The 26,948-nt window shown below is 38.0% G+C and overlaps 1 long non-coding RNA gene across 1 annotated transcript in view; it reads right to left on the reverse strand.

Annotated features, from left to right (window-relative positions):
• Window positions 1–15,083: 15,083 nt before the first annotated feature.
• The window catches only part of LOC140335833 (uncharacterized), a 45,202-nt gene continuing 33,337 nt past the window's right edge, over window positions 15,084–26,948 (reverse strand). The window contains exon 3 of the long non-coding RNA XR_011921764.1: window positions 15,084–15,216. This is a non-coding gene — a long non-coding RNA (uncharacterized lncRNA). The remainder of the gene's footprint in view (window positions 15,217–26,948) is intronic.

The raw sequence follows: 26,948 nt of genomic DNA on the forward strand, positions 1-26,948 counted from the left end.
TTAAATTTGTTATGACCAGTGATATAAATCATATTGCAGGTTTAAAATCTAGTTTAAGTCCTAAAAACAGTACTTATTAGGTTATAGGTTAAATGATTGTTCTTTTGATATGTTTTTTCTGCTTTGTGTCGCAGGAAAAAACAAATAGAAACTAGACAAGAATAAATAATCACAGTCACAAAGCAAATACTAAAACGGAAAAAAAGTCACAAAAGAGTGGAAAAGCACCTTTTCCTCTAGCCCCAGTCTGGATTACGTGTAAGTCTGTCTTAATATCTGGAAAACTTAAGCTGCGTACACAAGTGCAATTTTTGTCGTTGGAAAGGATCTTTCACGATCCTTTCCAACGACAAAGGACTACACGATGCATGAAGGAGTGTTGTACATACATCACCGTTCTGCTCTATGGAGAGGGGAGGGGGAGAACAACGGAGCGGCACCCTGCTGCACGCTCTCCCCCTTCCCTTGCATTAGGATCGCTCGTCATTCATCGTTCATGGATCCGCCAGGACGGATCCACGGACGATGAACGACGCTGACTGTACACACGCCAGATTCTCGTCCGATATCTGGCCGATGCCGATTATCGGGTGAGAAAAATCTGACGTGTGTACGCAGCTTTAGTTTTACATAGCACATTTATATTTTGGCTATGTTATTGGGCAAATCTATGCTGACCTATACAGAAACAAGCTGGAAAAAGTGATTGTAGCTTAATCAGTACCACCAGGTTTCTATATCACCAGCAGTGGAATTTGAAAACCCTGATATCTGTATATATGTATCTTTTTATTCATACTGGATAAAACAGTTGCTCAGATTTTATGTCAGTAGTTGGTGATCAAGGAAGCGATTACATTAAATTCAATTACACTAATTTCCTTTTAGTCATCCTAAAGGGCTCCATTGCTTTTTTACTATTTGACATTAGTATGAAATCATATACTTTTTTATTAATACCACTGTTCTTGTATGTTAATTCAGCTTAGAGTCAGATGTCTTGTACTCTGGCATTTTCCCCTGCGCAATGGATTTGTATAAATGATCACTCGTATTTTAAACCTATTAAAAGAAAAGAAGGATATTTAATGTACAGCACTGCTTAATATGTTGGCGCTATATAAATCCTGTTTGTTAATAATAATAATGATAGGGATGCTCTGGTAATGCACGTCATATGCAGCCAGCACAGTTTATTTTAACATAGGGTAAAATACTCTGGTGGTTGGGAGAACTGGACTTAAGGTGTATGCAGATTACTTCTTTTTTTTTTTTTTTTTGTACGAGCATAAATATTGGCTTTTTTGCCACTTTTATAACACTGCTTTTAAATGTCACAGCTAATTTTTGATGTGCAGTCAAGCTAGAGACAAAAGCAGAGCGGTTTTGTCAGACACAAAAACAAGAAGCAATGCTGCAGAAGAAGGCTTGAATTACAATGAATGTCGGCCCCTTCTGTAATAGCTCAATTTCATTTGTTATTCATGGCATAAATTCCTATTGTAATGGAGTACAATACTTTTAGCAGCTAATGTCATGAGTGGTTAGTAAAGCCACACTGATGTTCTAATTGATGGCAAACATCAATTTCCATGCCTAATGAAAGATTCTGGTAGATGTGTAACTACAAGTCTTCCTGTACAAGAGATAATAAATTACAGGTATTTGTATACAAATACATTTTTTTGGGATATAATAGGAAATTATGTAAAGCATCGTCAACTTTTTTTCTATTATACTGTTCCCTTAGAAGGATTAATCTTTATTTCCTGACCCAAAAATACAACAGGAGGCTAGAAAAAATCTCTCCAAGGTAATAGTAATACCAGGGCAGGTGTTACATTGGTAGATATAAACAGGCTAAATCACCCTAGTGGGGGCCACTAGGCACAAGAATAAGATAATTTGCCCTATGTTACATAGTTACATAAACCCTATTGACATCCAAAGGAAGGCAAAAAAAAACTCTGGTACAATTTGCTCCAACAAGGGGGAAAAATTCCTTCCTAATTCCCTGAGGCAATCAGATGTTCCCTGGATTAACTGTTATCTTTAATACCCAGGTATATTCTGTGCTTCTAGAAATCATCCAGCTTTTTCCTAAAGCAATCTATAGTAGTTGCTGAAACTACTTCCTGAGGGAGCCGATTCCACATTTTCACAGACCTTACAGTGAAGAATCCCTTCCTTATCCGGAGCTTAAACTTCTTTTCCTCCAGACACAAAGAGTGCCCTCTTGTCCTTTGTAATGATCTTAAAGTGAATAATGGGGAAGAGAGTTCTCTATATGGACCATTTACATATTTATACAGGGTGATGATGAAGGTGATTCCTAATTTTTATATTTTTGGAATGCCCTTTTCTTGTTCATTTTGTTTTTTTTAACATTAGCTGTGAGCCACATAGGGTTTTATTTCAGCATCTTAAATGTATTACCCATTGGATAATATTTTTTTCAGTGTGCTTGTGTAGAACACACATGAAACATTCCCATTTCTGTTCTTTGTTCTTTGAGAACGATATTCTCTCCCAGTCCAAGTCACAGAGAGCCACTCTTAACAATGGAAAATTTGTTCTCCTACATTTGAATGTTTTTATCTTTCTTGTTTTTGCTTCCTGTTTACAACTTACAATAATTTAAATCATATTATGTTATATGCTTTCAGTTGGTTTGTCCTGAAAAAATATTCAAACAGATTGCAATTTTGCACAACACTGTACATGCAATAAAAGGTTAAAAAATACACTGTAACATGCAAAAAATGCATTGTAGCATAATGCATGCACTATAGTGTAAACAAGCCTGTTAGCTTTAAAGCATTGGAATTCTTTTTCATTAGACCTATAATTAAAGATTTTGTCAACTGACATTTATGACCTAATTCTGGAAAATACAGCTTGCCTGGTTGGTGTTCTGATCCTCTCCTTTTATTGGATTGTTGACACAGAATGAGAATGTTTCAGATATATGATTGAAACTACGAAAAGCAAAACATCGGCTTTTCATAGTTATATAGTTAGTTTGAAAAATGTGTCCATTCAGTTCAACCACAAAGGAAATAAACATAGAAACCTGCAAACACTACAAAGAAACCTATATGAAGAGTTAGTCCAGAGGAAGGAAAAAACACTTTTGTAAAGCTTGGTTGTTCTCAGTATGGATCATTTATATATTTTTACAGGGTGATCATATCCCCCCTTATACGTCTCTTCTCAAGGGAGAATAAATTCAGTTCAGATAATCTCTCCTCATAGCTGAGCTCCTCTATTCCTTTTATTAGTTTAGTTGCCCTTCTCTGCACTCCAATACAGGTAGTCCCCAGGTTACATACGAGATAGGGACTGTAGGTTTGTTTTTAAGTCGATTTTGTATGTAAGTCAGAACAGGTACATTATTAAAACAAATCCATTTAGGACAGATGTTTGTCTCAACATAATATTAGGCAGCATGATGTCAGTTACTGTATAAAATCCTCACTGTGACAATCACAAACAAAGCAAAAAAAACTTTATACTTTATGGAACCTAGACATTCATTAACCTCTGAAGCAAGTTGTGCTTTGATATGCAAAAATAAACAACTGCAGTGTTTGTTTTGGTCATTAAAGAGTTACAAGAGGCTACAGAAAGAGCTTAGTCCCCTAAGATCACCCACAACCTCAGCTGTGTTTAGCAAAAGATTTCTTCTGCAAGTCATGCAAACCGCCCCCCTTACCCCTTTCAAGCCTCCGTCCTGCGCACTAAGGAGCAGTGAAACCCCCGTTTGTATCTAGGAGACGTCCGTATGTGGGATGTCCTTAACCCGGGAACTACCCGTATCCTCTTTGTGAACTGGTGCCCAAAACTGGACTGCATATTCCAGATTTGGTCTGAGCAATACTTTGTACATGGGCAGGATTATGACTCCATCTCTGCAGTCTATTCCTATTTTTCCTCTTTGCTTTAAATATTTAAGCTTGGCATTGCATGCTATTACTATGTGTATGATCTACCAGAACCCCCAGATCCATATTCATTTCTGTCTTCCCAAATTTGTTCCCCCTAGACAGTATAAAGCATGCATGTTGTTAGCCCCCAAGTGCATAACTTTACATTTATCTATATAATAAACGTCATTTGCCACTTGGCTGCCCAATCAAACAATACATACAGGTCTGCTTGTAGAATATAGACATCCTGTATGGACCTAGTTCCATTAAAAAGTTTGGTGTCATCTGCAAACACAGAAGTTGTACTTTTAATCCTAAACTTTATATCATATGTATATCATAAGATGTTAAACAGTACAGGTCTCAACACTGAACCCTGAGGTATACCACTAATAACTTTAGACTTGGTATACCTTTTAGGTCTTCAGGGAATCTCTTCTATATTTACTATACCAACATCTCACTGGTGGCCAGTGGGAAGAATGCCTCCCTTACCCTAGCTGCCAAGTGGAAAGAATTTCACCCTTACAGATAGCCAAAATAAAAATAATGGTGTCAATTAAACTGACATGTGAGGCACAAATTGCTCAAGGAACCCCTAGAAACCTCTGGAGGAACCTTCTGGCTGCACAGAACCCTGGTTGGGAAATACTGCTTCAGACCATTCAGAGTATTATTCACTACTAACTAAATACAAATTTAAACCAGTGCTCTATCCATTTACAGATAAAGCTTTACACGCAGGCAATCGGCATTATTTTTAATACATTCACTTATGACAGTTTATATAATCTGTCAGATCGATCCACTTCAAGCAGCTGCTGCAGTTCATTGCTTGAGAAAACAGGAATCTTATTATCTGATGTCTCTAAATTGTCCTAGACTGCCTTATGTTTCTTTAAAGCACCTTAAGCTTTGATAAAGGGAGAGCTGTTCACACACATAAAACTTTTCTCCCATGATGTAATTGTGGACCCTACAATCCCTGGTATGGTTTCTTATCTTTTTCGGGGTTCTAACCCCTCTCTATCCTAAAACATGATCAATAAATTGACTTCAATAGACTTCAAATGGCCATAAGCAATTTTTCTTTTTTGGTGTAATGTCCTGATTTATTAAACATCTCCAAGACTCAAGAAAATAGACTATCGTTGGAGATCCTGGGTGATCCAGCAAACTTTGATTACTTAACCTCCCTAGCGATACATTTCTTTCCGGATTTTTGTCTAAAAGTGGTACATTGTTTTTCATGAAAATGTATTTTACAGTAAAATATAATAGGAGTATAATAATGTTTGAAACACAAAATCATGTAAAAATAATAAAAAAAAATAAAAAATATATATTTTTTTTCATTTTTTACATTTAAAAAAAATATTATACTCAAAGTATTATAAATACTGTAAAATAAATGTTCTTGAAAACAATGTACTGCTTTTACACATATACATCCAATGTATTGCATTCAATACAGTTATTTTGTATTGAATGCAATACAAATGGATTTTGAATTTCCTGCTCCGCCGGCATTGTACACACGCACTGACGTCACCGTGAACTTCCCTGGTGACTCATCGTGTGTAGAAAACGCCGGAAGAAGAGGACAGAGATCGCGGCGATGGACAACGTGGGACGCCGGCGGATCAGGTAAGGCGGTATTTCCTATCTTTCCTATAGGTTTACCTACCCCGAGTGTAACTCTTGGGTTACCACTTTCAGCAGCTTTTTTCTTGTTGCCGCTAGAGAGGTTAAAATCATTTGCTAATTACTGGCACATTTTTTCAATTCTGGATTGGATCCATTCCAAGTTAGTTGGATCACCCAGGTTATCCCATGACAGTCTCTATTCTGCAGGCCCAAAGTCTAATAAATAGGTAAAACTAAGACTGCAATTTGCAGTTGCAAATTATAATAATATTATTCCTCATTATGCAATGGATGTGTTACCGGAAAACATTGGACAGATGCTGTTATAAGGAAGGTTTTTCTTTTGGCCTGTTTGTAAATAACAGAAGCTGCTTGGAACATATAATACTGCATTAGCAGAGTAAAATATTTACAATTCTGACACCATAGGAAGATTGATACTGTACAGAGCACAATCACATTACAATTCTGGTCATCTGGTCTTCTTGAGCAATGAACTTCTTAAAAATTGTATTCTGATTTAGTTTTTAGTATGCTATGCCCTATAAGTCTTATCATGGTAAAATGTTTTCACATGAATTACTACCTCAGCTTTCATGTAGAATTGAGGCAATTATGTGTATTATGTGTAAGGCAGTTTGAAGTGAACAGGTTTATTGTAGAATAGTTAATAATTAATCATTTCCTGGGAAAAAGGGAAGTTTGTAAACAGTCACAGGGCACTGTCCACCCATCAATAAAATACTCCAGAACTTGCCCCAATCTTTAACTAAAGCTAGCAACTCATGATGGAATCTCATTGTATAACCCAATATGTTTAGGGATATGCATACAATTTGGAATAACATATCCTCCATACCTCTTTATTTACTAGAATTGTTCTCTCATTTCTACACATTTGCACAAATTGCATTTTTGCCTACTAAAAGACATTCCCGCATAATTGTTATTACGGCACATGTGTTATATTCATGTTTATGTCTTCACATTGCTACTATCACTACCTTGTAAACTATGGTATTTATGATGATGGTGTTTTGTTGTCACCCAACAGCATATTTATAGTTTATTACATGTATTTATATTTGTAAATACACCCTGGATAAAATAGAGCTCTCTCAATCTCTCTCATCTCCCCCTGACATATTTCTAACTGTTATTACCACTGTTATTGGTTCCTCCCCTCAGGCACGTTGTCTTGGTGTCACCTTTGACTCGGCCCTCTCATTTACCCCCCATATTCAGAACATTTCCAGGTCCTTTCACCTACGCAACATCTCCAAAATCCTCCCCTATCTGTTCCTAGAGACCCCCAAACTCCTTGTACACGCTCTTATCATCTCTTGTCTGGACTACTGTAACCTCCTCCTCTCTGGTATTCCACTAACACGACTCTCTCCTCTACAGTCTATTATAAATGCTGCAGCCAGACTCATCCATCCTTCCCTCCGCTCCTCTTCTGCTGCATCTCTTTGTAGTTCTCTCCATTGGCTTCCATTTCACCTTAGAATCAAATTCATCTCCTGTGCTTTGCCTTCAAATCCCTACACAGTTATTGTCCCACTTACATTTCTGACCTGATAGAAAAATACTCCCCCTCCCTCCTCCAATGACCTACTAATGACTTCCTCACTCATAACCTCATCACACGCACGGATACAAGACTTCTCTAGAGCTGCTCCAACTCTCTGGAATGGTCTTCCTCGTCCTATTCGGCTTGCTCCTACTTTCTGCTCATTTAAAAGAGCGCTCAAAACCCATCTTTTCAAACTTGCCTACCCGTCTTCTTCTGTCTTTTGAAACTGTCACTACTTCCTATCACTACATATCTCCCATCCTATTGTATGATACTTCCTCCTCTCCTAGATTGTAAGCTCTTCGGGGCAGGGTCCTCTCCTCCTCCTGTATCACTGTCTGTATTCGTCTGTCATTTGCAATCCCTATTTAATGTACAGCTCTGCGTAATATGTTGGTGCTATATAAATCCTGTTTATTATTTTTATGAATAATAATAATAATAATAATAAAAAATAGTAATAATAAATGTTTTATGACTAAAAGTTTCCAACTATTAAAATGTAATGAGAGGCTCATAATAATAATAATAATAAAAAATAGTAATAATAAATGTTTTATGACTAAAAGTTTCCAACTATTAAAATGTAATGAGAGGCTCCAACTCCTCGGATTTCTTTGTATCTGTTTTTTCTAAGAAACATTACTAATATGAATTTCTCTGCATATCAGTTTATGCTATATGTCTCAAAATCCCCTGAGGAAGCCTACATGGCGAAACGCATCAGGAAACTGGACCGACTCCTCTTTCCTAAACATGACTCATGTGCAACTATGATTGTCTAGGACAAGATAGGAGTAACTTTGTATAACACAGGCATCTTCACCTACCTGTAATTGGGTAGGTGATTTTACCCTATGTAAGGTAAAACCTATATCTGTATCTATGTGAATTTATGTGAATATGTAACCTATATCTATGTGAATTTTTTTTTTTTACCTTTGTAACATGTAAGAAATGCCTAGCAGCCTACAATCATTTGATCAAATCAATACAATTTACTTTATGTCATATCAACCTTCTTATTTCTTTACTTTTGCTTTGTGTTGCGTTTATTTTAAGGGTTGACATTGATAATTCCTTTTGTGGGTATGTTTAGGAACTTCTTCTTTCCATCTTCCATAATCATTAAAGTTGTCATGTTTCAGGTTAACTAATATAACCTTGAAAAAATATTAACATGTAACAAATGTGTGACTATCCTCGTTTAGCTCTGTTGAAAGTTCTCCAATGCACCTCCTAGATTTGAAAAAAAAAAATGTATTTTATTACATTTAATATTACATTACATATAAATGTATTTATTTTACTTTCCCCATGCACACGCTCATACACATGTATACACATAAAGTAAATTAGATGTACATATGTAAATGTATTTATGTGACATGTATTTGGTAACCCCACACATATCAGTAGTACAATTGTACAGACATTATTTAGGTATTCCTCTAAAGTGATGGGCTATAACGTTTTTATTACATTGATTGCAAAATTGGGTATTATAGTTTTTGTGGTGTTGAAAGTACACATGATTTTATTTTTATATATATTTTATAATATATTTGGTATTCAACGCAGTCTTGTCTTCCATACTAATTAGCAAGAGTGTGCTTATTTATTGAATGGGCCAAATATGGAGGAGCATATCACTGCAGTGGTGGAGAGCACAGAAATGTGCATTGGTACAATGGAGGAAGGGCAGATGTTGTAATGGGATCATAAGGGAGCATGAAGGTTTGATGGTGCAAAAAGGTGGCAGGGACAGAGAGGTCATGGAGAAAAGGGGTGCAGTGGGGAATGGTGTATTCCTAGGGAGCTTTCAGCTTTACCTTTAGAGCAGGGCCCGGGACAGGTGAGGGGTTGGTTGGTGTTTGATAGTAAAAGCATCCAGCATGAAATTAGAAGATAATTTCCTATTACGACAAGGACTCTGCTACAGGGACAACTCTGGATGTGCTTCCCATGGGTTATGGCTGTTGTAGATTGTGCTGGCCTGCATTTTAACATACCTGTACAAAACATATGTAGTAATGACATGTGGTATCACTTTCCTGCACCCATGTTAGGTAATGGCACCGTTTTGGCTTATACCTTAGACTTCACATGTACCTCCCAATCCGATCAGATGTTTAGTGACAGTCCTGCTGATCTCTTCTAACCTTACAAGATCTTTGCAAATCCTGGCTGTCATCTTCCAGCACACGAAAAATACCATCACTAATAACTTATAAATATAATTGGCACCTACCTGTCATATGATCTACAAAACAAAACTGTAAATAAGTATACTGCAATGGGAGACTTCCTGTGGCAGGAGCTACTAGCAGGTATGTGTGGGGATCACTAGAAGTTAGAGGAGAGTTGCAGCACTGTCACTTAATGGTGGGTCCTGCTTTGTACCCATGCACAGCAGATCTACATAAACTGTTAGTGTCACACAAGCGCAGACACCTCTCTCCTGCGCATGCGGGCAGTTCTGACGCTGGGCGTGCCTCTTTTTCCAGGCTTTATCAATTCTGGCCAATCAGGAAATAACCTATTGATCAGCCCTGGCTATTTAGCTAGCTTACTCACTGCACTCAGTGTTAGTGCAACGTTGTTGTAACATCCATTGTGCCGAGCCCTTAGTTCTGGGTGCCAGTTCCTGTTCACCTGGTGTTTAATTCGGGGTTTCCTCTGTCCAGCTCCTGCGTTAACCACTTGTTGTCCAGTCTGTTGGTTCCCAGCCAACTTCCCTGTGCTGTTCCAGTGTTCCTCTCAGTCTGTGGATATTCATGTTCCTCCTGTTGCTTCCAGTGTCTCCAGTGTTCCCTGTGCCCGCAGTGGCCCCTGTGTCACTAGAGTCTGTCTCCTGGATCCCTGGCAATTGACCCCTGGCGTGTGAACTGACCTCTCTTGCTTGCTGCCTGCCTCGACCCCGCCCTTCCCCAACTGTCCTTCTGCTTTGTAATTTAGTACCGTGTTTTGCCCACCTTGGTGTGCCCAAGGACCGCAACCTGGCAGTAACCAGCGGCGCAACATCCTCACCATCAGAGGCTCTGGAGAAGACCTGGTTACTGCTTAGACTCTGCGCCTTGGCCCTTCCCAGGGCTCACACCACACACAAGCCGTAGTGCCCCCTAGTGGTCCTGTCTCTCTATGCGTGACAATTAGAGGCTGGGATTTGAGGTTCTACTGCACCCATGCAGGCAGTGTAAAGTAGAAGCCAAATTGACCTTATGTAAACATTGCAGCTAAGAGTTGGTGCCAGAACCATACTAATGGAGGAGAGTGAGTGTTGGTTGGATCAGCAGGGTGACAAAATATTTCATATTAAAATTAGTCATAACATTTATATATATACATTACATAGTGATTTATAACTACTTTAACACATGTTTACTAAGATCTCCAAATAAAGTAGCTGAGATGTAATAAGTAGGAGATTTCTTAAAACATATGGTAAGCACTAACTGCCCAGCATTTTAAAGCCCTCTAAGCCTTCCTAATGCAAGCATCTTATGGTCAGCTGTGTGAAAATATTAGGACCCTCTCCCCCCATACAATGTGTACAGTCATTTCATCAAGAATAAGCATGCCGAGGTATGGCAACAGAAATTAAATCTGCACCTTTGATACAGTGCATCACAATTGTTGTACATTATAGTGCCATTCTAAATGAACATCACTCCAATGCACAATGTGACTGCTACGATAAAATGTACATTACTGCAACACTAAAGTCACTAAAACACATAAGAACACTAATAAATCGCTCACTGACCCCCTGTCCCTGCTCCCTGTTGTCACATTGAGACATAAAATGGTTGTCCCAAGGGAAGGGGAGGAAATGCACATTTTAACGCAAAGAAGAAAAGTTAAGCTAGTAAAACACACAAGACAGTCACAACCTCTAATATTTTGCAACCCCTCTATCATTCAAGTCCAACATCCATTTGTATTATTTTACTTTCAAGGTAAGCATTTTATTTAATAAACTACACCATTATGTATATATCACCTTCCTCCGAAACTTTTGCATTTCACCAAGGTTGACGTCATAGGACCGATGAATGGCTGTTCATGTGGACAACAAAAATGCCACTGATACAGGAACTGCTGATGTCTTTTGCAATCTTAGGTGATTTCATGTAGTATTGACAGTCACAAGAAATGAGGTAATATTCATTTGTAATGCCTTAAAGTTTTTGTTATACAAAATTCATTACACTTTCAGCATTTATTTTATTTTCATTTTTTTGAGCAATAATTGAGGATAAGAAAGGAGGATAAAGAATCTAAATTCATATTAGAAAGGTAAAAGAGAGGGTGAATAGGTCTTCAGTTGTCAGTGGAGGGATGGTGTATAGGTGAAATTTTCATGAACAGTAAGTAGAAGGAATAATTAAGTTGTCACTTTTGAAAAGAGAACTTTTTTTAAAAACCTTGTGCTATAATACAAGTTGTTATATGCATGACTGAATGTTAATGTATGATAGAGTCTATTTATGAAGCAGTGGATCTCACATTCAGCATAATTTTCCAATGTAAGCAAAAAATGGTAAAATAGTAGTGGTGATTTTTCCATCAGAGAATTTTACTGAATTTCAGAAATCTTGCGTTATAAATAGACACAAACAATACTGTCACTTAAATACATTTTCAAATAAATTCCATCTGGTTGTCCAAATCCTGATCTCTTCTCTTCTATTCATAACCAAATTCCTAATCTTTGGCATGGTTTAATATAAACATTTTGGCTGCCAAGAAGGTTATAGCAAAAGCCTGGAAATCATCCCACATTTTTTCAGGTAAGTGGAATCCAGATTAAATAGCTTTATGCAGAATTATCATTTGACTAATATCCTGCCTGATATCTATTAGAAGTTTTTGAAAGTTTGGTACCTTTTGATTGCCTATTTTATTTCCATTTTTTCTTTACTTCATACTAAGGCAGGTCTATGTCTACGTAGCATCCCAACGTTCACCCAACCTCAGTTGATTCTAAAAATAAAAAAATACAGCTTGTCTGGTTGGTGTTCTGATCTTCCTGCCTTTCTCTAAATCACTGACCCAGAAGGAGAATGTAGCTCGGGTGTTCAGCTAATTGTCATACAGATATCTGCCTTCTTGATTCAGGGGTCCGACTGGAACCAATGAAACCAAAAGATCAGATTTATATTCAGGCTATCATCATTCTTTACAGTGAGTTCAGCAATAGAAGCTTTAATATATATATCTCAGTGATTGATCCATAATATTATCCATGTAGTTCCAAATCTGCTAGGAAAGCAAGCCCATCTGCTGACTTATTCAGTTCCTATGTGTTGGCTGAAAATGGTAAATATAGGTAAATATGGGTGCTTTAACTAGGTACCAATTAAAGATCCAAATACGTATGTAAATGGCATATTTCAGGGGTTTTTTTTTTTTAATAAATTTACTAAATTGTCTAAAATTCTGTTTTCACCTTGTCATTATGGGGTACTAAGTATAGTTCCATGAGGCAAAAAAATAAACAATTGTAGCATCAGGCTGCAACACAACAAAATTGAAAAAAGTGAAGAGGTCTGAATACTTTCTGAAGTCACTGTATGAAATCTCACCAACACTGATACGTTTTTTCCAACAAAGGGTCCTCCCCTCCTCCTGTATCACTGTCTGTATCTGTCATTTGCAACCCTACTTTAATGTACAGCGCTGCATAATATGTTGGCGCTATATAAATACTGTTCATGATAATAACAAAATCCTTAGAAGAATGGAAGAAGAGTGGTTTACAGGATTATCAGCTTTAAACTATAATGTAGAGTACAATTTTCCTTACTATTTCTAGTAATTTAAATGTAATAAAACAGAAAGTGATTTAGATGAGCTGGAACCCCACTTTACCCCCTCAGCCCTGGCATCCATGCACATGGACATAAACCCAATAGGATACCAGTAGGTCTTTTAAGTTTGGCAATATTCCAGCCCTATTCATGTTTAAAAAAAAAATTGACTAGATACTAGAAAATATTGTAAAATCCTAAGGGGGTCTATTTATAAAGCAGTGATTCTGACATTATCATTAAAAATAATAATTTACAGGATTTATATAGCGCCAGCATATTACGCAGTGCTGTAGATTAAATAGGAAATGCAAATGGCAGACAGATACAGACAGTGACACAGGAGGAGGAGAGGACCCTGTCCTGAAGAGCTTACAAACATTGGTGAATCAATCACCACCACTGGAAACACACGGACATGGATGAATTTCCACCATGGAATGTCTTGTGAATATCAGTTTGATACTGATTTAAAATAACACCCGCACTCTATGCACTTATTTACATAGGTATCGTATCAGTCATTCTTGTAAAATGTAAATGAGTTATATTATATTTTGAATTATCTTTATTAGTACAAAAAAATTAAAAAAAAAAGATTCATGAGATAAAATACCAATGCATCAAAGTAAAAAGTTTTCAGTGGTTGAAAAAGTATTACAACATAAAACATAATGATTCCACACCTATGCAATTTTTCTATTCATTCTTGTAAATTTACCACTTTGATGAGAAAATGATCTTATGATATGTTTATGAAACTCAGGCATATTCATAAAGCAGGAAATCTTTACATTTACCAAACATTATCTAGCGGAAAATAATAACTTCCATTGAAAACACATGGACCTGGATGACTCTCCACCAGAGAATGTTTGGTAAAAGTAAGATTGGTTGCTTTATAAATAGACCCCTTGGGGAATTGATACTAAAGACCAGCCATTCTCCACCAGGGTTCCTCCACAGATTGTTAGGGATTCCTCCATCTGCGGCTAACTTCCTTATTGATGATGCTTGCAAAGGGGAGATGCTGGGGCCAACACCAATTGGAGATTAAAAGAGCCAGATGCATGATTCTATGTTTTTTTGTCTAGAGGTGTTATTCTAGCCATCACTGCACAAGATCCAATCTTTCCACTGGCAACTAATTTAAGACACTCTTTTCCCATTGACTCCCCAAAAATTGAATCTTAGGGGTTCCCCAAGACTTAAAAAATATTTCAAGGGTTCCCCAGTTGTTAAAAGATTGAGAAAGGCTTTAAATCTCCTAGCCGTTCCAAATGGCAGAATAAACAAGACAAAAGTAAAACAAGTCATTCTTGCTACATTTTCTCTGCTTTTCTCTCCTTTTAAAATAGAAAAACAACACTATCAGAACTCATTTGAAAATAGCTGGATATGAGAGACAAATCTGAGTTTGCACATTTTGTGTGAAGCGGTTTCAGACATGGTACGTCTTAATGATTTAGCAGGTGCAATCATAAGACACAGCTTTGCTGTTTACCGTCTGGCTTTTTTATTTTTAATCTTTTTCTGCTGTGAATGAATTATTTCATGAAAAAAAGGAAAGCTAAAAGCCAGAGGGAGTAATCATTTGTTGTCCTTGTTAATGTTTGCATTTATTTCTTGCCATAACAAATAGCCCTGATGCGTTATAACTTTCTGTGGCTCATTGTTGTAAATTATCTGTTGCCTGTATTTTAGCAGAAAGAGTTTGAAAAGCATTTAAAATAAATCATTTTTATTTTGCATTTTACATCTTCCACCTAGTCCTAGAGATTTTTAATGCAGTGATTTGCAGTGCACTTGACAAGCCAGCAAATTGTGAACTTTTAAAAATGTCCTGTTTCTGGATGTTAAGGAAAATCACTCTCAATATATGGAATGTCACTGTATTTGCTGTCCACTTCTGCCCATTGCTTTACAGCTTTAGCTACAATTTCCTCTGATAATCGTTGGGCATATTCCAAAAGCACCGCATTGGCAGGAAGAAAATTCTCTCTACTGTCTTCTTCATTGGCTTGAACCAAAGCAATATTTTCCCCTGCATGCTTATCATTATCATGGTTGTCCTGCAAGTGGATGTTGTTCTTTACAGTATAATCATGTTTTGACTTTATGCATCCCATAATAATAGCAACACACTGAACTGTAATTCCAGGAGCAGCTCTATTGCAGTGAGTTTGCCTGTCATGCCTTATACGAAGAAGAGAGCTTCCAGTAGTAAACTATGCCACCATCCTGATTATCCCTGGAATAAAAGACAAAAAGAATTCAAAAATAAATTTTATACATTTTTAGAGGTCAAGGAACATTAGATGTGAAAATGTAGACTTCATGGAATTATCCAAAAAGTACCTTTTATCAAGGGTCATGTTTGTGACCTTAATAAAGGGGATCCCTTGTGTCTATAACAGTTTTTTGTTACACATAAACAGTCTATAACAAGCCATTTTTGTAACATGCAAGCAGTCATTTGTAATCTAAATAATAACAGTGTATGACAGGTATGGCTAGCTATCCTGCTAATGAATTTTTTTGGATATTTTTGGGACAAAAACATTTTTCTCAAACTGTCTGCACTTACCGTTTGAAGGTGGGCCCTTGCCTTTTCCTCTCATTTCCTCTAGTGAGATCCAAACGGAATAGATCAATCTTAAAGCATACCTAAACTCAACATATTTACTTTACATAGAAGGGTAGACAACCCTTCTACATAAATAAAAAAAACAGTTTAGGTGCAACACCCCCTTTTCTATACAAAAAAAAAAAAATGGGAGCACAGAGCTGGGATATCTACGTCATGCATCCCGGAAGGCTCTGGCTGCTCCTTCTGCGCATGCCCTGATGCATGCGCAAAAGGAGCATTTTTCCACCAAGGGGAAAGAGATGCTGATCTCATGCATACGCAGTGAGGTCAGCTCTCCTTTTTTCCCCTTTACAGCGGCTACATTACACGATCTCACACCTGCGCAGTGCGAGTTTGGGTGATGTAGATCAATGACAAGAAGAACGCAGAAGGGAAAAGAGAGGATGGCAGTGCACATGGACGAAGAGGAATTCTAGGACGACGCAAGTCGTGAAAAGGACCGGCGCCATTTAGGGATCTGCAGGAATAAAGGGAAGTGTCATGTTTTTTTTTAGTTCTGCTTTAAGTGTATATAATGCCTTACACAGTGACATACTAAAGGGACTGAAGATTTTCGCTTGCTTGATGTACAGGATATGTCTTAATACTTCATGCAGACTTTGAATTATTGATACATTTACTTTGTAAACTTAAACTTATGTTCTGCAGCAGACACACTCTGGTGCTCAAAGCTCTTGGTCTTGGTAACAGCTCCCCTGGACAGATAGCACTTAGTGTGCTCTAATGGCCTGTCGATTTTTCCAGTCGCGTCTGTGAATTAGTGATATGAAGTCTTAGGTCTTAAAGCTAAGCTGGAGCAGATAAAAAGAACCAGTTAAGCATTCTTGGAAAATGAGAAAAGTTTAGTGGTCTAGTCTACACTTTTGTTTTTATTTTAGCTATAATTCTCTGCACCACATGACTCACACTGAAGCTCAGTGTTTTGAGCCTGTTATGCTCTATGTTGTAAATACAGGTAGTCCCTGGGTTAAGGATATTCGACATACGGACGACTCCTAGATACGAATGGGGCAGAGGCTTGGAGGGGGCGGTCTGCGTGACTTGCAGAAGAAATCTTTTGCTAAATAAAACAGATAATGTATACTAGGTATGAATAAGTGACCCAAAGTAAAAATGTTTCCAAAGAACCATGTTCATGAATACAACTTTGAGTAAGGCCTCATAAAAAACATGTCAGCAGAGGACACATGGCCATTTAGTGCCAGGTGTATAGACAGATTTAAGCATTGCTTACTACTATTGTATTTTTGTAACTACATTTCATGAGGCCTAGGCACTATGGTCCATTTATGTATTAATTGTACTTCATTAGGTATTTTTTTATGTGCATTGATACCCTCTTGGCATTCTAGCACTTTCTAAACTAACTACCCTGACACACCCCAGCTGCATACTTTCATCTGTTGTATAACTGTAGTTCACTGCAGCGTTGATACCACCAGAGACAAAAGTCTCCGTGGGTTTAAATTTGGCTGTGCACTAAGGGTCTCCAATGTACCCCATTAAAGTACAGTTCCATCACATTTAAAGGCTGCTACATTGGTCAATAAAATAGTGTGTACAGGACAGGGCAGCTCAATACAATTGGGAAAAGTTGCAAATTAAACAGGAGACTGACCCTTGTAACCATTGAAGAGTCACAAAAACAATTTTTATGTTCTTGTAACCTGCACAACCACACCAAATAGTCCTGACTATAAACAAATTATTGCAACTCCTTCTCCAACTTAAACCTAAAACTTGCTTCAGTTCCTGCATTTTATTATTACCACTTTGACAGGTTCATCTTCATCTTGAACAAGAATCAATGTCAATAGTTAGTGTTTAAGTTTAGGTAAAAAGTGTCACAAAACTCTCCCAATGAAATAGTCTAGTGGGCCGTGTAAAGCAAGCACTCTTCAGTCTTTAGCATATAATTTTTTACTTTCTTCCTTTTGGGCAAGTGCTATGTGGATGGACAGATTAGGAAACATCATTTTACATTAGCAGTAATATGCAGAAGATAGTGGCTTCATAGTACCTACAGGATGACCTTCGAGAGCTAGCACAAGCACTCTTAAGGGAAGTACTGTCAGCCGAGTTTTCATATATCAGTTTATCAACATACAAACTAATGCTGGTAATAAAAAGTCATGACATGACCAATGATAAGGGATTATTACTATGTTTTGAGTTTAAAATATAGTATATTTAACACATTCTGTACGACAGGTGAAACTATACTGATGATACTATGTGATGCAAAATCCTCATAAATTATGAACAACAATGCAGCTTTAAAAAGCTAACAATATCTGCAATGTATCTGTTTTCACCTTCTGTACATTCACACACAGTTTGGAATGGGCTAGCAAAGCATGTGGAAGATATAAAGGACCTTCGGACACATAAGCATTGCACATAAATCACAGGTCATGTAAAAATGACATCTAGGATGTATAGGGAAGAACATTCTCATATCTCTATAATTTCCTCAAATTCATAGTATAAGAACATGATATCTGTCATCTACACTCATTAGAAAAGATGTGTTATACCAGACAGTAAGGCTGTTTCATAAAAAATGTACTAAACTGGGAAGTTGCAGCCTCTATTTGTTTTAAGGATTATTGTCACTGGGACTGAAAGTAATTTTCTTACTTTCTTACTTAATTTTCTTCCTGTTTTAATTAAGAAACTGTCATTGGGCAATAGATGTTTTCAGTAAATGTATTCTGTACAGGTAAGGTAGGTGCATCAAAGATCAATGGTGGAATATAAATAGTAACTAAATACAATAGACAACTAAAACAAATGGTTTTTCATGTAGGGTTCTGTAAGCAGATTGGCTGCAAAACAAAAGAGGAGGCTTAGGAGAATTTGCACTGCAATAGTCTGCAACAAACAAAAATAGTCTGCACCAAACACCTGGAATGGATGTAAGATATCAATAAAAAACAAATACCTCCTGCCAAAAAGGCTGAATCTCCAGGCACATCCAGAAAATATAAAAGCACCCAGCCTATGTTCCAGAACACCTCCAACAAAAATATTGCCAAGTAGTAAAAAACTTACTAAGCCTAGCTGGTGTAAAGTGCAAACTTTTAAATATCATACCTGGATGAGCCTATCCCTAGCCCAGAAAACTGAGAAGTAAAGCACTACAAACCCCCCCAATCTTCCTCATCAGCGCTTCCCCTTATCCTCCTTATAGAATCAATTCTAAACAATCAGTTATAGAAGCCCTTGAACTCTGGCACCTAGAGAAAGACTCCTAAGGTTTACATATTAAGGAGGGCAGTGTGTAGGAGGTATAACACATATTGCTTTTGCCTGGGTTAGGAATTAGCATTATATCGGCCTCATACATGGACTGTAGAGCAAACCCTGGCCTTTAGGCTGGATACGGTCTAGCCAGTATTCTAGTCTGGCCCAACGCCCCCCTAGTTATTTATTGTTGAATCTGGCCTAACTGAATTGTCGCGAGTTCCCGCGATATCGTCGAGTTCCCGCACAGTAACCCCGAATACTATGCCTAAAGAGCAGAAGCAATGCGCAGCTACCAGCCTCCAGAAGGTTGACCTCGAATGTTGTGTCTTCAACCCCGAATGGACTGAGAAATTATTCTTCGTCCAACGCTGCAACAAAGCCCTGTGTTTAGTGTGCAACAACACCAACAGCACTTTTAAGCGGTCGAATCTCGATGCCATGCACGCGCACACGTACAGAGACTACACCGTGGATGTGCGGAAGACTGAGGCTGCTCACTTGCTGTTACGGTTGGAAAAAAACCTTTCCTTGGACACCTTGTTTCTTCTGGTCTAGTGTGTCTTCTTGACCTCCTGAAATGGCCTAGTAGTCCAAAAAGTTTGCCGACCCCTGCTCAAGAGGAACACTGCTTTCCACTCATATAATTTTAACAACTCTGGAGCAATAAGGGCTACTGTTAGTAAGTGACCTAAAGCCTTTGGATCATTGATAGCTATAGAGTGGTACAAAGAGCTATAAAAATCAACAAAGGCCTGTACTATATTAGTAGAATCTATTAGGACAGTCCCAGGTGTCAAATAAAGGAAATAGAAATTTGAGGCCTATGTAAGCTCCGGATTTTATCTCCCTTTTTAAAACCCTCAGCTTGCCTTCTACTAAGAGAACAGGGGGCTCAGCTTGGCGTAATGAAGATTTAACTTAAATTTTGTAAGGCTTTTGTGGTTTGTTCCTCCCTATAACATTCGGCACAGAGATACTCCCTCCTAGTCAGGTCTAACAAAGTTGACAAAACTTACTCTTTATTGTAAGGGTCTTCAAGATAATAACCCCCTGGTCACCACCTTGGAAGAATCACTAGTAACTGGGGGGACTGAATCAGAGTTAATCACCCAATAGGATTCAATGCAGGCAGAATAGGATTCCAGTGCTGGTGAAGGAAATAAATTACCTTATTGGCCACAGACATATTAACAAGAAATGCACCTGGTATTAGCTTAACAAAGTTGAGGGGGCTAAAGCATATAATGCTGATCACTGTACTTTGTAAACTGCATTTGCTGTCCACACAAACACTAAAAATAAGCCTACAGTTTGCCATGAAATATATTTTGCAAAGACTAAGTTCCCTAGGACAATGTGCTGTAGACCAGGAGTTGCCAACCGGAGCACATGCTCTTATCACGGGCATGCACAGAAGGAGCCCTTTCATCAATGGAAAAATGCCGATCTTGTGAATGTGCAGTGAGATCGGCAATCTTTTTTCCCATTCTATGTCACCCATTCTTGCACCTGCGCAGTGGGAGATCGGGTGACGGAGGAAGAACAACTCAGAAGAAGAAGATGACGGAGTCTGGATACCGGGACGACGCGGGACCTGACGGAGGAGACCGCCCGACGGATAGACTGATCTACGAGATTAAACGTAAGTGTATTTTTTTGGAGGGGTATAGTTCTGCTTTAATCAACAATAAATTTTGCTTTGTAACAATATGTGTTTAATGAGAAGAAACAATGCTAGCCAATTAGGCCAATGGCCTAGTACATGTATTTATTTTGTTAAGGAATTAATAAAAAGGCATTTATGGCCTGAATTAATGACCCTTATCTGTAGGTACTGTTTAAGCAGAGATCTAATATTTGTCTGTTTAAATATGTTAAACAAGTCAATAACTTCCATTGGATGTACTTCCTTTTTTCCCACTGTAAGTTTGTTCTGGCCTCAAAGTTACAAATCAGTTTACTAAACTCAACATACAAAGGAATACAAGATAAATTAATTTTTTCTACTCTTGCAAATTGCTCCTTGCCTTGGTGACTAAGCCTGAGAGGGTTTAACAGAACACCGCTAAATGTTTGTGTGTTAATAAATAATGTGAAAAAGCAAAGATGGAAAGTGTGTTTTCTTTTATATTAAGTTAGAATATCATCTGTGCTAGATAACTAAGGAATGACATCATTGTGGGGGTAGTGTGAAGAAGTCATCACACATGATTGTGGGCACCACTCCGTGTACATTTGTATTACTGTTCTGTTCCTGGGGAGGCTCCTGCTGTCAGCTCAATGCAAACATCTGAAGCATGTATTAATGAACTGGGGTTTCCAGTTAGTTTGCAGTTATTTATTCACCTATTTTAGTACTGAAAGCAAAACTAAAAGTGAAAAACAAAAAATTGTGAGGAGGTGGGTTCTTTTTTATTAGAAAGGACAGGACATGTTTTTTTTCTGCAATAAACATACCTGCCTGTTTGCAACTTTCAGTAATGTACATGGAGCATGAGCAGATTAGTATACGGCCGACCAGCTGACTGCTGGAAATAAATTAGCTTCTATACACATGTGCGCATCTGGCTGCGTTCTCCTGCCATACACAGAGCTATTCCAGGTCAACTGATTTGCTTAGAACCTCTTCCATCTGGATACTCAATATACTGCAAACTTCCCTTGTATAAGCGTCCTCAACAATACCCATGAAGAAGCCAATAGGAGAAACGCGCCAGGCTAAAAGGCATCTAGCATTTTGTTTCTCGCTATGGTTAATCATTATATATTATTAGAGTGTCCATTGATAGATAACAGTCAAGAACACCCTGGATATTTAAATGGGGTATGACCCAAAACCTATTAATTTGTATATATGTTTTGATCCGTGTTTGCTATATATATTTATATGTAATCTATAAACTATCAATACAAACTATATTGCCAAATTTAACACCCATCTCCTCCTCCTCTTCATTGTCTTCTTACCATATTTTTATATTTCCCCTAACAGATTTGTTTGTCTTTCAATTGCAATGTGCAGAGTATAGATCACTTGAAAGGTGGGTGGCATTTTAGCAAGGTTTTATATGCGCTGTATGTAGATTCCCTGTAAAACTGCTGTAACAGGAAAGAAAGGCAATAAAAATAGAGATTGTTTGTACAAAGTCAATTTGACAGCATATCTATTTCCAAGACTTTTTGATTTAAAGTGACATGACTGGAGCAATCTTTTAGTGTTCTCCCCAGCTCTTTTTAGCCGGGCGCACCACCTGGCAATTTTTTCAGTATCCACCCGGCTGTTTTTGGGTGGTTACTGAAGAGTTGGGTCACAATACAGAGGCTGCCACCTGTCTACAATTTCTTCCCACCCAGCTTACAAAGATTTCTGGGTTCAACACTGTGAATGATGCTTATGGGTGTAACAAGTGATGACAGCTGTTTGCACATGGTCATCCTCATTTTGTCTAGAGAGGTATACTCCACCACTAATTACAATATATGTAAGTGTGCTTTTTACTGCAATGTGCTAAGGGCCAGGTGATGGCGTTCCATAGCACAACTATTAAAACTGTTTTGTCTTTCTGGCACGGCCAATCATGAAGGCCAAAGGCTACGTACACATGTCAGATGATTCCCGTCCGATAATCGTCTCAGGGCTGATATCGGAGGAGAATATGGCATGTGCACAGCGCTCCTTGTTGGGACGATCGTCCTGGCGGATCTACAAATGACGAACAAGGAACGATCGTAATGAAGGTGAAGGGGAGAGAACACAGTGGGGTGCCGCTCCGTCGTTCTCCCCTCTCCATAGAGCAGAACAATTCTGTATGTACAGCGCTCATTCACGCATTGTTCAGTCTTTTGCCTTTGGAAAGGATTGTGATAGATCTCTTACAAGACAATTATTGCACGTGTGTGCGCAGCCAAAGATGTATTTTTCTGTATAACAGAGTGAAGCACATCAAGCGGAATAATCTAGCTATGTGACACTTTACATGCAGCATGCAAGTCATTTTTGAAAGATAGATGTTGAAGCTTGGCTTACATACATGGATCCAAATGTAGGGTCACTTACAGCCTGAGATTTGCCAACATACAACTCCAAGGAGTCTGGTGTGAAGTACATCCCTACTGTCACCACCTAACTAGACATATTGCCCACAATACTTAGATTTTGTCATTTAGTCATTGTTGCATACATAGTGGATATGGGTAACAGACAATTCCTGTTTATAAAATAATAATTGACTTAGACTACATTGACTACAATGACATATGACTATGGTAGGTTTGTTACCTTAGGTTGTGAGCCCTTTGAGGGACAGGACAGGGTCAGTTAGTGACACGACTATGGACTTTGTACAGCACTGGGTAATAGGATGGCGCTATATAAATACTGTGTAATAATATACCAGTTTACATATGAGAACCTTTGTTCTCTGAGCTAAATACACACTTGTGTGTAAAGTTGGCCTGCAACTCATGTGCCTCCTTTCCTACATCTTCAACCCAAGCCCCCTCCACCTTGCTTTGTCACTGTGCTCAGATATGGTTCTATTCAAATAAACCCTTGAGATACACAACATCTTAGAAAAATAAATACATAGAAAATAAATAAAATATTATTGTTACTAGAAATAAAGTTTTTTTTTAAGTAACTTCAGATATTTTCTGCCAAAAGTTACAATGATGACAATCAGAACATTTGCAGGTGTTGATAAGTACCCTCTGCCATATTTGATGTCTCACCTGGAATCTTCTCTGTGCCAGGAAACTCCCAGTCTGTACAGCTGTCATCAGCTTGGCTTCTTCTACAGCTGGATAGGTAGGTAGGTAATGATGGGGTAGGTAGTTATTGTACTTGTTGAGTATTTGGTTGTGTGATTGTAGGGTTGTAGTGTAAAGCTTGGACCTGAGAAATAATCTGAGCCCTTCCCAGCAGTTCTTCCTGTTCTTGCACCTGTCCTTTTATTCTTCTGCAGATCCTGCTTGGCATGGCTAGCAAACAACTAATGTGTTCAATGGATTACCTTCATAGGTGTAACCAAATGCGTCTGCTTTGCTCTCCTGCCAGAACTGATAGAGCTGACTGCATTCATTTCCTTGTGAAGCTTCATCTTGTACACAGGCTGTGATAAGGGAGAACATTTCAGGGCTGTGATGTGCTCAGATCACAGGCTGGATAGAGCCACCTAGTGGTCACACGTCAGATTTCAGTTTTACAGTGTCAAAGAAACCAGACAACAAAAACTTTCATGTACAATTATTATTCAACAGACACAGTATGATTACAAAAATAACATTCACAAAAATACAATGGCATGAATAAAATCCAAAAAATTAAGCTGGAGAGACCACTAACAGTGTATAGGTACATACAAAATAGGGTCTGTAGGTTTTTTCTTAAGTTGAATTTGTATGTAAGTCGGAACAGGTACATTATTTTAATAAATGCAATTAGGACAGATGTTTGTCTCAACATATTATTAGGCAATGTGGTGTCAGTTACTGTATAAAATCCTCACTGTGAGTTATTCACAAAGAAAAAAAAAATCTTTATGAAGCCTAGACATTTATTACATCTGGAGCAAGCTGTGCTTTGATATGCAAAAAGAAACAACTGCGGAGTTTGTCTTGGTCATTAACCGCCAGAGAGGTATTCTCGAGTGTGACTCGGCGTGGATTTTACCTGCAAATAGCGGTAATCAGTTACGCTCGGGGTCGCTTTAACCTAAAAAAAAAACACCTACCTTGCTCCATCACAATCCCCCAGCGTTCTGCTGGTCCCCTCAGGTCCTGGGAACACGTCCATCTTTTTTGATCTACAGCCGCGCAACGCAGAGATGATCTCTGGGGTTTTCGGGTGACGTCGGTACATGCGCCGGTGCAGGCGGGCGGATTGGCAGGAAATTCAAATAATTTTGTATTGTAAGTCCAATATTGTTTTGAGTCCAATACAAAGAACTTTTCATATAATATATATTATATCTATCATATATGCTATTATACACTTACATTACATGTTTAACTATTTTTTTATGTTTTTTAAGATTTTTGTGTTTGTTTTATTTAAAATTTAATATTAAGTTAATTAAATATTGGACATATTTCGGTGAGTTATGCCTGAGAATTATAGCCAACAATGTAAAATAAATTTCCATGCAAAAAAAGTAATGTTTTTTTCATGGAAATTTGGATGGAATTAAAACGCTAGGGGGGTTAAAGAGTTACAAGAGGCTGCAGAAAGAGCTCAGTCCTTAAGATTACTCACAACCTCAGCTGTGTTTAGCAAAAGATTTTTTCTGCAAGTCATGCATACTGCCCCTCTCCCCTTCAAGCCTCCAGTTCTGCACATGACGAGCAGAGAAGCTTGTTCGTATCAAGTTTGTCGTCCATATGTCGGATGTCCTAAACTCGGGGACTACCCAACCAAATTTTGCAGTGGTTACCACTCCAATGCCACAAACTTAGAAGGCTTCACCAGATCTGAAACAAACTGAGGGTCTGGGGTAGTTTGGTTTACCTTTATAGAAGAACACTGCCAATGAGAATAGAATAGATAAAGTGAATAGGAAATATAAGGAAAAGTAAAGAAAAAAAGCGGGTGGAGGAAGGAGGTGGGGGTCTATGGGTAGCGTGGGAGCAATACAGCCCATGTTGGTTCCCCGATTAGCAGAAAGCTGCGATTCAAGTCTCCATCTCTAGCCATTGTGTTTATATCTCGTCTGTGTACGAGAACTCAATCCAGCGAACTGACCAAATGCCTCTCCTGTGCTGCGTAGGTCAGAGGTGAGGTCTTCCATGCGATAAAGATCTTGAATTTTGGCAAACCACTGATGCCAGAGTGCCAGGATACATGATTTGGCGGCATCCAATAAAGGAATGAGTAAGGATAAGTGGTATTGCTTCCTCTTAAAGTTGTTGTGGTGTAGGTGGAAGAGTCAAAAGGAATCTGAAAATCAGTAAATCTCTGGGCTATTGAATGAACCTACAATTACAAATATGTATAGGATGGCTATCCTATGTCACCACATCCCAAAATATCCAAAATTAAAAAAAAGGTAAGTATATAAGGATTTTTAGGGTGACAAAATAATTAATCCAGGTTAAGCCAGGTTTGCCATGTTCCATTTCTGCTGAGATCACCCTCTTCTGGGATAAAGTTGGCAGTTGAACGAGTTGTGTTCATAGTACTTAACTCCTTTATATATACTTGTAAATCATTTCCTGATGAAGCAGAGTCATGTATGTGAAACGCGTTGAAATGAAAACGTCTATAATTGATATCTTACATTCATTGCATGTCTGTACTTTTTCAATGTATATGTTATGTTTCATATATACTCATGTACGTGTTATAATTTTGTTTGGGCAAATGATTACAATTCAATGAGGATTCTTGTAGGTCTGTTTTCATAACCTGTTTGTTTTTAATAATAGATACTTAAAAAATTGTTATCTAAAAGTTTTTATCTAAAAGATTAATTGTTTTGTCACCTTAAAAACCCCTATAAACTTACCTTTTTTCAATTTTGAACCTACAATTACAGTACAACTGACCACTTCAAATAAACCACCCCACACCACCAATTAAATAAAAAAAAACACAATTGTAACATTACATTTTATAAAAATGCAACATCAAACTTTGTAGGTAAACTTAGGCCGCAGACCCTCTATTGGGGTTAAATGGTAAAATCACTTTTAATAAAACAGAATTTGTAAATAGTTTTTAGGATGAGGTGCAAATCATAACCAACCAACAGAACATTTCTAAAGCATAACTAAATACTGTCCCACCCACAAGTAGGTGATTTTACCCCAAAAAGATTGACCATGACAAAAAATTATAGGAAAGGTCAGTAAAAATCCTGAAGTAGATTAGGCTGCTGGAATGTTGAGGTAAAATGTGACAGAAAGCAAGGGATACCAGAATATAAAGGGTGCAGTAACACATTATTGGACAGCTGTTTTCCCTCCAAAAGATAGACAGCCAATCACGTTCATGATTGACGGAAAACTGCATAACGACTGCTCCTTTTGGGTCGCATGCGGCTTTTGGGCCTCCTTGCTATGCCTCCCTTCACTTTTTACCTCATCCG

The sequence above is a fragment of the Pyxicephalus adspersus genome, chromosome 7, assembly GCF_032062135.1.
Source record: "Pyxicephalus adspersus chromosome 7, UCB_Pads_2.0, whole genome shotgun sequence".
Classification (NCBI taxonomy): Eukaryota; Metazoa; Chordata; class Amphibia; order Anura; family Pyxicephalidae; genus Pyxicephalus; species Pyxicephalus adspersus.